This window comes from Bactrocera neohumeralis, chromosome 6 (genome assembly GCF_024586455.1).
Source record: "Bactrocera neohumeralis isolate Rockhampton chromosome 6, APGP_CSIRO_Bneo_wtdbg2-racon-allhic-juicebox.fasta_v2, whole genome shotgun sequence".
Lineage (NCBI taxonomy): Eukaryota > Metazoa > Arthropoda > Insecta > Diptera > Tephritidae > Bactrocera > Bactrocera neohumeralis.
The window spans coordinates 21,554,826-21,566,979 of NC_065923.1; the positions used below are offsets into that span (position 1 = coordinate 21,554,826).

At 32.5% G+C, this 12,154-nt stretch overlaps 1 protein-coding gene across 11 annotated transcripts in view; it reads left to right on the forward strand.

The window, feature by feature from the left end:
- LOC126763101 (potassium voltage-gated channel protein Shab) overlaps positions 1-12,154 on the forward strand; it is a 225,180-nt gene that overhangs the window by 92,419 nt on the left and 120,607 nt on the right. For all 11 annotated transcript variants that reach the window (XM_050480311.1, XM_050480319.1, XM_050480310.1 and 8 more), the window contains exon 3: positions 3,578-3,595. The gene's annotated coding sequence lies outside the window, so the exon portion shown is untranslated. The remainder of the gene's footprint in view (positions 1-3,577; positions 3,596-12,154) is intronic.

Genomic DNA, 12,154 nt, shown 5'->3' on the forward strand with positions numbered 1-12,154 from the left:
GGGAAAAAATACGATGTGTTAAACTTCTAGTGGGTGTTCCTTTCCTAGTTGCATTGCCAGCTTAGCCTGATGTCACTAGCCTGAGATTTTTATTGCAAATTTTGTTTATAAACCATTTACCGCTCATTTTTGGTTCAAAACTTTTACTTTTTCTTGAAAGTTCACGATTTTCTGAATATTATAAGGAAATCGTATAAATGTATATAGATGTGTGTATAGATTCAAATCTGATTCTATAATTTGTCTCGAATTCCAGGACTTGCTAAAGTCACCTTCACTTCTAGATGAACCCATGCAAAAGATAGTTCCAATAATTGTTCTACAGTCATTATTTTGTATCAAAATTTCTATACAATTTATTTTTATACTAAAATATTTGCCTTATAAAGCTTGAAATAAGAACTATGATTTATTTTTTCTTACTCACACAATAAATTGTCAAAATTATTCGACTTTTTGAGCATAAACTGGTCTAACCACTCAATGGAGGCTTTCATGTCATGCCTTAATAGTCTTAAAGGTAACCAAAATTTGTATGTGAAATCCCGCTTGAAAAGTGCAAGTGAAAAAAATTAAATTTTATTATTTTTTAATGACTACCCTAATGTTCATGAATATCCATTCAAATAAATACAAAATGAAAGCAATAAGGAAGCGTTCGCTGTAAAGCAGACTTTTGCCGCCACAACAATTTCGCACGCGCACGATTGACGAAAGTCCAAAAACAGCAACAACACGGTGTAATATTACAATAAATATATAAGGATGTGTATGAATATGATGTTGCGTGAAATATACGCCAAATGATAAAATAGCAAAGGAAAACGCACATATATTAACGTTAGAAAAAAGGCAGTTGGCAAGGATTAAAATTACAAGAAAGATAAAAATAAAATATGAGAGCAAGGAAAGCAAAACAAAATGGAGGAAAATACAAGGCACGTGCTTGAAATCACCCACCCACCGTCAGAGCGCGGCGACAAACGCCTGCACATGCTTGGTCACATTTTCGCGGTCTCCAACGTCATTCATATTTTGCCCGTCCGTGTGTGTGTGTTCGTGTGTTAACGGCAATGGTCTGCCTGATACGCAATGGCTGCTGTTGCCATCGAACCATGAATCTGCCATTGCGCCACTCACAACTGCTGACGTCGGCGCTCAAGTATTTGCGATAAAATCACGCATTAATAAGTGTTAGACACGCAATTCGATAAGCGGCGTCGTCTTGCATAAACACAAATACGACAATAATTCATTAAAAATTCGGTTTTACGCCCACAATGTAAAAAGTAACTTCCTTATGATTCTATGATTCCTTGTGGTTAAGGTTGTGGTTGTGGTTAAGTCCTCACTCCGCTTACATAACTTCGTATGTTATGAGAAACGCTAATTCTGTTTGTGAATTCCTTCCCAATCTATTGTATCGCAATTACTTATGGCACGTTTATTGCTCACATTTTTAGTTATATCAGACATAGCATCTCTGAAAAAGTCAGCAATTGCCCATTGGTTAGTTGCTCAACTTGAAGCAAGTAAGGTCTGTCGGTTATAAATATATTTCTACTTTTCCCATATTTATATTCATAATAAATAGTTTTCGTGCATCGACCGGTTAATGACCTTGTTTCAATAAATTATTCCCCCTTCTTTTACTGTTTTGGTCAATATTTAGTGCTTTTCAGCGCTTTAAACCCGCGAATTTTTCACATTTTGCCGTACCAGGGAAATGCGTTGGCACAGCCTTAACAATTTCAAATATTTTGGAATGAAGATGTTTTAAAAATAAATAAATTCATGTCATCCACCATTCCCAACTGTCAAAAGAAGAACGGGGACAAAAAGTCTGAGTAGTACCTACATTCGTCCCTAGTGACCCCGGAAACATACACACATATATTCTAGTATACATATATAAGTCCAATAATTACACTGTCAACAGTAAATTCGAAAATGTAGAAAAATAGCGATGTTCTTCTCAACTTAGTTACCTTTTAGTGCTATATATTGAGTAGTCGAAAAAGTCTTTTCGTATTTCTAATCAAACTTCAACTTATTTTTTCATATTTATAATGACTTTGAATGAAGCAAATATGGACCATTTTGGTCGACCACTCTTTGGGACTTTTCCGCTAGAGACATTATTCCATCAGTGTAAAATTTTTTTGGTTCCTCGGCGAAAAATTGCGACATGTAACTTTCACAGGCTTCTTTTGAAGCCAACTTTACTCCATTAAGGGAGTTCTGCATAGACCGAAACAAATGGTAGTCCGATGGTTCAAGATCAGGGCTATATGGTGGATGTATCAAAAATTCCCAGCCAAGCTCTCCCAGTTTTTGCCGAGTCATCAAAGATGTGTGTTGTCTGGCGTTGTCCTGATGGAGGACGAAGCCCTTTCTGTTGATCAGTTCTGGATTTAGATGCCCAATATTTCAAGCAGTGTATGAGTACGAAAAACCGACTTGGTTGGAATTTTGAAAGTTATATTTTTCGAAAATGTTCTAAGCGATAGCAAATTTCTCTTGCGATAGAGTTTTATATGCCGGTATGGCGAGGTCATTACCAAAGTGACGGCTCTCGTATTGGAAGTAAACTGCTAAACATGTTTTTAAGACTCCAGATAGTTAATGATATCTTTGACATATATGTTTATTGAGCATATTTCTTTTATTTTTTATTTCGCTGAAAATTTAAAAACACTTTAATGTACTTCTGTGACTTGAAAGCAAGGTGGAGTGATTATCGTATAATATAAATTCCGAAACCACCGTATTCTCCTGCTTTAGCTCCATTCCACTTCTGACTATTCAACACACTCAAAACGCCAATGTTTGACATGATTGAGAATCTAAAAACCGAATAGAAGACGATCTTAAAGGCTATACCGGAAAAAGACTATATCGACTGTTCCGAGAAATGGAAAAAGTCCTTGGCAAAAATGCGTTTTATCGGATTATACTGAAGAGGATGATATTGATTTGGAAGAATAAAAAAAATTTTACATTTTATAACCAAATTTTCTTTACTTTTTGATCACAATACTATGTGCTTATATTATGTACGTATATACTACACATTTTTATATACATATAAATAGCAATTCACTTTTTGCAACAGACAATCAGCCCTCGCACACCTGCTTCTACGGTTGCCCATTCATGCTTATTCCCACAATTTGATAAACAAAACAGCTAAAGAATGCACTATTGTTCACACTTTCAACGCTTACTTCAACACTTGTTTGTCTAACAGTTTTATGAAATGCTTCACGGCATCGTTGAGTGCCAAAAACAACGTTCAGTATATTTTTCTTCTCATACTTGCTGCTTATTTTACGGTGGGTTAATGGATTTTTAATAGATTTGAAAGTAAATAAACTAATTATTCTTTTGTTCCGCCTCAAGAGACTCTCCGCTAGAATTTATGGCAAAATATCTTGGTGGGCATAAACAAGCGGTTTATTTAGACATAATCCATATATATTATATTTATTATAGCTAATTTATAGTTTTGGTTATTTGTAGAAATTAATAAATAATTTTGACTAAAAGTATTTATTTTTTCTTTTTATACTTTCAGGAAAACCTCTGCTTGCCTGTAAGTTTACCAAAATAAAGGAATTTATGAAATAATATGGTTTATTAGCGATGCCAGACAGGTATTATGTGGTATAGTTATTTATTTCTGACCAAATAAACCAAACACAGTTTAATAAAAGTAAGTTTCAAATATTTTTGCATTCGAGGCACTAAACCGACAACTTCGAATTAATTCAGGACACTGTTAATATAGTAATAAGGCACAATAGAACTAAGGTCGCGGTGCAATCCTCGTCTAAATATCTAGTTTAGCAATACATTTTCGCGTGCTAAGAACATTCCAGTTATTTTATATATCTCCAAGTGGTTTTAGATATGATTACTCCGGAATACTTAAGGTCGCCATTATTCACAAACCGATAACTTCCGATATTTTTCAGAATCGAAAAATTTTCTCATGCAAAATGCAGTAAAAGTGATATTATAATCGAAAACCTGCCCATATACTTCAGGTCACACATCCAGCTCAGCATATAAAAGGATAAAACAAAAAATGTATTCGGTATCTAACTGAAAGTTCGGTTTCAGAGGCTTATCATCTGACCAAATCGTGAACCAGAATGACAAAAAGCAACATTTTGACGTATTTTTTCATAATCAATTCTAAAACAGGCTCCGCTTGCGCCAATACAAATATGCCAACGATTAATAAAAATTTTCATACATTTGTTATAAGCCTCAACAAGGCGGCACCCAGTGCTTTCAGCGAATGACTTTTAGTGATATCAGTTCCCGGACTTTTTAGTCTCGAAAACAGCACAGGAAGCCAAATATGGCGAATACGTTAGCTAAGGTATGGCTATCGTTTAGTTTTTGTCCAAAAAGTCAGGCCCAATCATGCTAGAACGTGATGGCGTATTATCATGGTGAAAATTTAAGAATATGCTGCCAACTTATCTGGTCGTTTTGAAGCAAGCAAATAGTATTCAAAATTTATCGGTCGATCTTGTGGAATGTAGTCATGAAACCACACTTAGTTAATCAATGCATACGATGAGCATCTTTTTGGCTTTTACCGACTTTTACATAACTTTTTTTTTGGTTTTCACTCATTGTTGGCGAACCATTCGCTAGATTTTTGAACAACTTTAACTTCATATTCATAAAAACCAATGTCGACACTGGTAATGATGCGTTTGTTGAACATAGAGTCCTCAGCTATGCAGTAGAGCATCTCTTTTGCGACTGCTTCTCGGCGACTTTGGTTGCAAAAGATTCAGGCATTTTTGTACGAGACTGGCATTGACACGCTTTATACCCTAAACTTTAATTTTAATGTGTTGAGTCATTCTAACGGGAGTTCTATTTCGTGGTTCCATAGTTTTTAAAGAAAAAAACACGGAAACTTCACATTTAATGCAGAATGTTTATTATCAATTATTAAAGAATATTCTTTGGCATTTACTTTTTGAAGATTATCTCTTTCCAATGTTGGTCCCAGATGGTCCATCCGTTGAGTTCAATTTTCAATGACTCGTTTGAGCAATTCGATTGGTAACTGACAAATGACATGCGTGATGTTTTGATCCAGAGCCTGAATCAATGCGGGATTATCCGCAAAGATTTTAGACTTTACATATCTCCACAGAAAAAAGTTTAACGATGTGACAAAATCTTGGTGGCCAATCGACCGGCCCAAAACGTGAAATTATGTGCTTTTGAAGTATTCTCTCAATAAATCCATTGATTGATGCGAAATGTGAGAGTCTTGTTGAAACCAAATCTCATCGTTAAACAAAATTTGTAAACGTTGTTCAGGTATTTAAGTACATTCCATAATGAAATGTCAAACCATATACTGGACAAAAATAACATGACAGCTTGACACGACTCACGCGTGATCTGTCAAAAAAAGGCTAATGAAAAAAATACCTCTAACTGTATCACCTGTTATAAGAGATACACTAGCTCTCTGATGCTCACAAAACGATTTTCAAGCACTTTTTCTTTAACTTATTCGATTTTATTTTAATTAACAGCGGTGAATACGCAACTCACATGACACAAGTTTTGGCTGCCTTCTCGACTTTACTGGATTTTTTGTGTTCGTGATAAAGTAAGCTCTCCAAAAAATTTCTGAAACATTTTCAATGATTACGTAGCTTTGCTTCTCAGAAATAAAAATATTCAAACAAAGCATTCCAATGCAAAAATTGCCCGAAACACATGTCGCGTCGTAAAAACCAGCTGTCAATTATACTATAAACTAATTGACATATAGGAATTCAAAATTCGCATGAGCACTAAAAATGGTTTTAACAAAAAATCAAATTTATCGATTCGGTTTGCCAGCGCAGTACAATTGGATCAGTCTGAGTCAAATTTGATCATGTTATATTAACCATTTTTGTTTTATATTAGAGACGTTGGTGACTAACTTTTATACGATTATTTTAACAGTAAAGTTAAAAACAGTTTATTTCAAAAGTAAGCGCTTCCACAGCAGTAAGAAAAATTATTCAACCAACAAATTAAAAAGTTATTTTACTTCATTTAGTTTTCCACTTAATGTCAAAAACTAAATTTGTCAGTCACTCCACTCATTTTGACAGAGACTTTCATTGAATTTGGCTTAAGTGAAAGCTACTTATAATAATTATAAGCTTATAAGTTTTACAATTTGAAGTAAAAATGTGTCATAATAAGTTTTGTATGAGGTTTGGCGACAATAATGACCTTTACCTTTCGCATGGCATAAATAGTATGTATATAACACCCTCATCGCAAAAGGCTTAAGAATATATAATACCCGAATTTTTATATAAAAAATGCTTTCTCATTTAAAATTCTTATATGTTAAAGAGAAAATAATTTCTCTTTTTGAACGGTGACTTCACATATGAAAGGAAAATTTCTTTCCGAATCTATAATTTGTGTCAGTCTAAATTGTCACTTCAGCAATTGTCGGTCGTGCAAACACAAAAGCAGCTAACAAATGTGATTGACAAGTTTTCGTTATACAGTGACGCGACTGACTTGTGGCTTGATTGGTAAGTCATTCGGCATTGTTTTCGTTGCCACAATTCTGTCACTCGCCAACAGCTTTTCAACAAGCAAATGTGCAGATAAGGCTGTGCACATGGCATAAATAAATGTTGATATTCAAGAATACAATAACAAAAGCTCGAGGCATAGTCGTATGAGTGCAGAGCACACGCTGCAGGTGGCATGACAGTTAAAAATATTTTAAAAAATTTTAAAAAATAATAATTTTTTGTTTGGTTAAATTGGTCATTCGCAAACACTCATCGTTTATTTTTTACAATTTTTGTGGAAATTTCGAATGTTACAAAGGGTGTGGTGGAAAGCTAATGAATAACTCAATGGAAGTGCAACTTATATCATAAGTTAGATGAGGTTAAATGAACAGACACATATTTATGAGGCCACGAGTAATGCCACTTGGACAGCTAAAGTCGCCTGTTCAGTGTGATGCTCAGAACTACTAAGCATGGATTAATAAGATAGTCTAATATCGCCTTATGGGCACTCAGGCGATATTAGACGACCTTTGCGACGACCGTGTCCAGTTAAAACCTCCCTCCTTGTGGCGATATAAATCTTGTTAAGAGCTATAAGCTTTCCGTCCTCTTATGATTGATATATGACTATATGTATTGTCTTCAACACGGCGTATGAGTAACATTATTTTCGGTATATTCTCTAACAAATCAAGATAGGATGAAAACCATTGGAAATGAAAGATAAAATAACAAAAATAAAACGAAAAATCCCTCAATTAGAAATGGGCGATATTAAGATTTTCGCAAGAAATTTGGTTTCTTTTCCACAATTAACTTCTTTAAAAGTTTGCAAATAGTTAACATTTCACATAATATCTAATTTTTATTCAGAATAATAATATTTATAATAAAATTATAAATTAATATTTCGCACATAGTTTATAATATTTTCCCAACATTTACAGTAGTTGGCAACTCTAAGCCAGAATGTATCTCTTTCAGGAAGTCTCTATTAAAGGCCTTATGTATGGCACCTCTTTCGTAAAATTTTTTCAGATCTAAATTTTTATGATAGTTGGCAACTGTATAACAAAATACCTTTAAATTGAAGATTTTCCCAGTATTCACCGAAAGCAGCTTTTTAAAGGTGATCACTTAATGGGTTTTCAATATGCGTTTTCTAACAGGTGGCAACTACTCAAATTCAAATAAAATAATTAAAATATTTTCAGAATATCTTGCCGTTTATGACATGTCATGACATGACCACAACGTGCTTATAACCTTCAGCTACAATTTCTTTGCACTATTAACGTTACTCATACGCCATGTGGCGCCTTAAAATTATTTAATTCAAAATCTTTCAATTTGAAATGGATATTAAGGTTTTCGCAAGAAATTTGATTTCTTTTCTACAAGTTACTGCTTTTAAAGTTTCCAAATAATTAACATTTCGCACATAATTTGTAATATTTTCATCAAGTTTACAGTAGTTGGCAACACTGGGCCAAAATGTAATATTTTCTGGAAACATCTAAAAAGCGGTTTATGTATGGCACATATTTTCGAATATTTTCCGAATTATAATTTTTTATGATAGCTGGCAACTCTAAAACAAATTAATTTTTTTTTTTTTAATTAACAATTTTCCCAGTATTCATTCCCGAAAGCAGTTTTTTAGAGGCGCTCATTTAATGATTTTTCGATATGCATTTTCTAATAGGTGGCAACTACTCAAACTCACATAAAATAATGAAAATATTTTCAACATATCTTGCCGTTTATGACGTGACCACAATGTGCTATAAACTTCAGCTACAATTTCTTTGCACTAATAATGTTACTCATACGCCATGTGGTCGCCTCATGGTATTAAATTTGTTTATTATGTACACTTACCACATAAAAACTATAAAAATGTTATAACTTGGTATATACAAAATAATCTCAAAAATATTTAAAATTTAATAGTGATAGTTCATAAATTCAAATGCCTCAAAGCCACGAAGACTAAACAAAATCAATTAGGAAAACATAACAATAGTAAGGGCAGCGTTTTCAACATACCATTCTTGCACCTACATGCACCAAATTGACCTTAGACATATGTTTAATAGTAAATAGTCTACCTGCAACTTTAACAAAGGTTCTCGCTCAGTATTGTTGCTAACCTATAACAACAACAAGCCACAATAATACAAAACATTTAACGCTAATTGCAAAATGGACGAGCGCATCGCATTTCGCTGTCACACAAATTCAGGTCAGTTCACCTTGCTTGCACATACATATATACATCTGTAAATATGTATACCCTTACCTATGTGACGGCATATGAATGAGTTGTCTTTGCTCAATTGCAAAACAACAACAACCAATAGCCACAACAAAATGTCGTGTGCAAAGCAATGTCTTGCTTTCATTCAATCTATTTTTTTAGGTCACAAAACTTAATATGCATTAAATGAGTAATAATTGAAAATCGATTGATGATTGCACAAACAAATTCAGCAGCAAGCCAATTCGTGGAAGCAAGAACAATGATTTCGAATTAATAATACAAAGCCCATACTAAATGCACTGTCTGGCCACAAATATGCAAGAGTGTATGTAAACAACCCTGCAACTGTTTAAATTTTTAAATTTTAGAATTTTTGCTTTAAAAAATTATATATAATTTCATAAAATTGTACAAATATGCATTTGAAATTACAAAAACATTTTTAGAAATTACAACAACATTTATTGAAATTACAACAACAATTTAATTAAGTATCTCTGGCTTCACAATCACTTTAAAATTGTGCGCACCACGCCTTGTGTTAAATGCAACCCTGCTCAAATTGCAAATAGCTGGCACTGTGTCTCTGTAAATTTACTTGATATAGTTACTATCTGCTTAGCCAGTATTTAGTTGCATGTCCTTCACAGCGAGCAGCATGAAAGCGGAGACAAGCGCCAACGATAAGTGTATATAATTTTCGACTTACGCCAAGCATATCTAATGTTCATGGGAACGGCTTTCGCGGAATTCTGTTAAAACAGCAAAAGTACACTCATAAATATGCTAGGGTGTACGTAATTTCCGCTGTTCAGTGTTTTGCCGAAGTCTCAGTTTTTGTTCTAAGAAAATTATTCAACATATCAAAGCTATTTATTTTCAAATTGTGCTGCTTTTCTCAATAAGGTGGAATTTTTTAATATTTTTTATTTAAGTAATAAACCTTATTCTTTTTCTTTATTGGCATAGACAACGCTTACACGGTTATAGCCGAGTCTAGATATTTGAAAGAAGCATATTCTAGTACAACACCTTCTGCTCTACAAAAAAATTGTTCCTTAATTTTATCGCCAAAAATATTCGTTTAAAAGTTATACGCAGTTGAAGTTATACACCAACTTTACTAAGCATTCATGCTGTACAACATGTCGTATGAGCAACACAAAACTTATAAGGCCCTTACTCAAACAAACTAATCTTGGGACATCATGGACACCTTAATATTCTCATACAGTGTGTACATATGCATATCCTTGACATTAGGTCGTCACTTTTATTACTTTTAAAATTTTTATTTTAATTTTCGAAAGAAAAATTTTATTAAAATTAATATTAATTGAATTCAAGAACTTTAAGAATTAACGATAATATAGGCTTTTGAATAAAAATTTGATTATTTTTTATATTAATTTAATATTTTCATTTAATTTTCAGTTAAAAACTGAATAATTTTTTTTTAACACTAAGTCGAGATTTTCAAAACTGTTGATAATAATCTTTAAAAAATCTAATTTAGCATGTCACAGTTTCATTATAAATGTAGATAAAACTCTCAGCTCTTGGAAAACGATCACCAAGTTACACACAAAACTACTTAATAATCAAAATAGTCGAATGCGCCTAATTGTATGCTTCATTTTTTCAATTTCCAATTTAAAATATTTTCCTTTTTGATAAAATAAAATAAGTAACCTTTATTATAAACCAAAAATTTAAAATATGGCATAATGACTTAAAAACTTACTAGAATAAAATGTTAATTCTATCTAATATTTTTTTTACGAATAAATTTTTGAACTGAAGTTAATAACATCGGCACTAAAAATTCTAAACTTTTTGACACCCTATTTAATATTCCTATTTTGCCCACTCCTGTATCCTTATTTTTATATATATGTTTACACAATTCCCCAGGGACCAGCTTTTACTGTCATGTCGCCATGAGGTTAATGACTTTTGCTGGTAATTGTGTTGTCATTCAATTAGTTAATTATTTAAATTGAAATTGCCAGTATTCAGCTGTTGGAAAGCAATAAACTATTAGAAATATAAAAGTACGACACTGCAGGGTAATTGTATATCCAAACACTTGCATACTTACTAACACACATACTTACTAACGCTAATTGACAATTACATGTCTGCGTGCCTTGTCTACAATTTCTTTCAAAGCAGCAGTAAGATATGTACATATACATTGAAATGGTGGATCATTTCACATACTAGCTTTTAGTATCTGTCGGCAATGAACTTTATATGTTTTAAGTGCTTGCTCGAAATACAAGTTTAGAAAGGTAGAAATGAATTGCTTACCGACCTAATTTTAAATTTTGACAACAACCGTTGAAATCTAAGTACAGTTATATAGGCTTTAGAGGCTAGAAAAGTGTGGCAACACCTTACAATATAAGGCTATATAAAATATGGTTGATGACAAGTACAGCGCAGGTAAACGTTTAAGAAAAGTGAGTAGAGGTGATCCTCAGCGTATGAGTTACCTCTATGAAGCAAATTATTTTATTATATTGTGAATGCCAGTGAAATCATTGAAAATTCTTTAAAGCATTAAAATTTAATTAATAGAAATGAAAGACACAAAAATAAATATTAGTTTTAGCAGGCAATTTTTATTTACATATTTTATATTCTTTTTATCGTAGACCGAATGATCCAACGTGAAAAAATATATGAAATTAACTTTTCAATAAACTGTTCAGTATTTATATATCTCCCATTTCTTTCGTAATTACAAGATTCGCTGTTATCTACGCAGTTATATAACGAAAATATGAATGCAAAAAATCTAAAGTAACTTAATTTTATTGGCATTACTTTGTGCTAGCGTCTCAAATGCAATTTAAAGTAAATATTTATTTTCTACATAATGACGGTTCATCCTCAATGCATGACTTCACTGCCTATAATATATAGCAGATTTCCTAGTTTTCGAGTTAAGCACTGAGTTGAAACTCCAAACAAAACAAAAAAAGGTACTGAAGCGATTATATTATAAGTTCAATACCTTTTTTGTTTATTGCTATAAAAAAAATTGCAAAAAAAGAAAAACTTTATTTTATGTATTTTGAGATCAAATTCAATTGTTTGAACCCTAATTAGGCATTATATGTAAGCAAATAATTGTATGTAAAAATTGTCTTAATTGAATTATGGAAACAAGTAAGGAATGGCTAAGTTCGTGTAACCGACCATTTAATACTCTTGCAATATGCAAGGATCAAAGCCAGCTTGTCAAAAAACGAAAATTATGAATCATATAATATAATTTCAGGTATTTTCGGGATTAAACTATAGT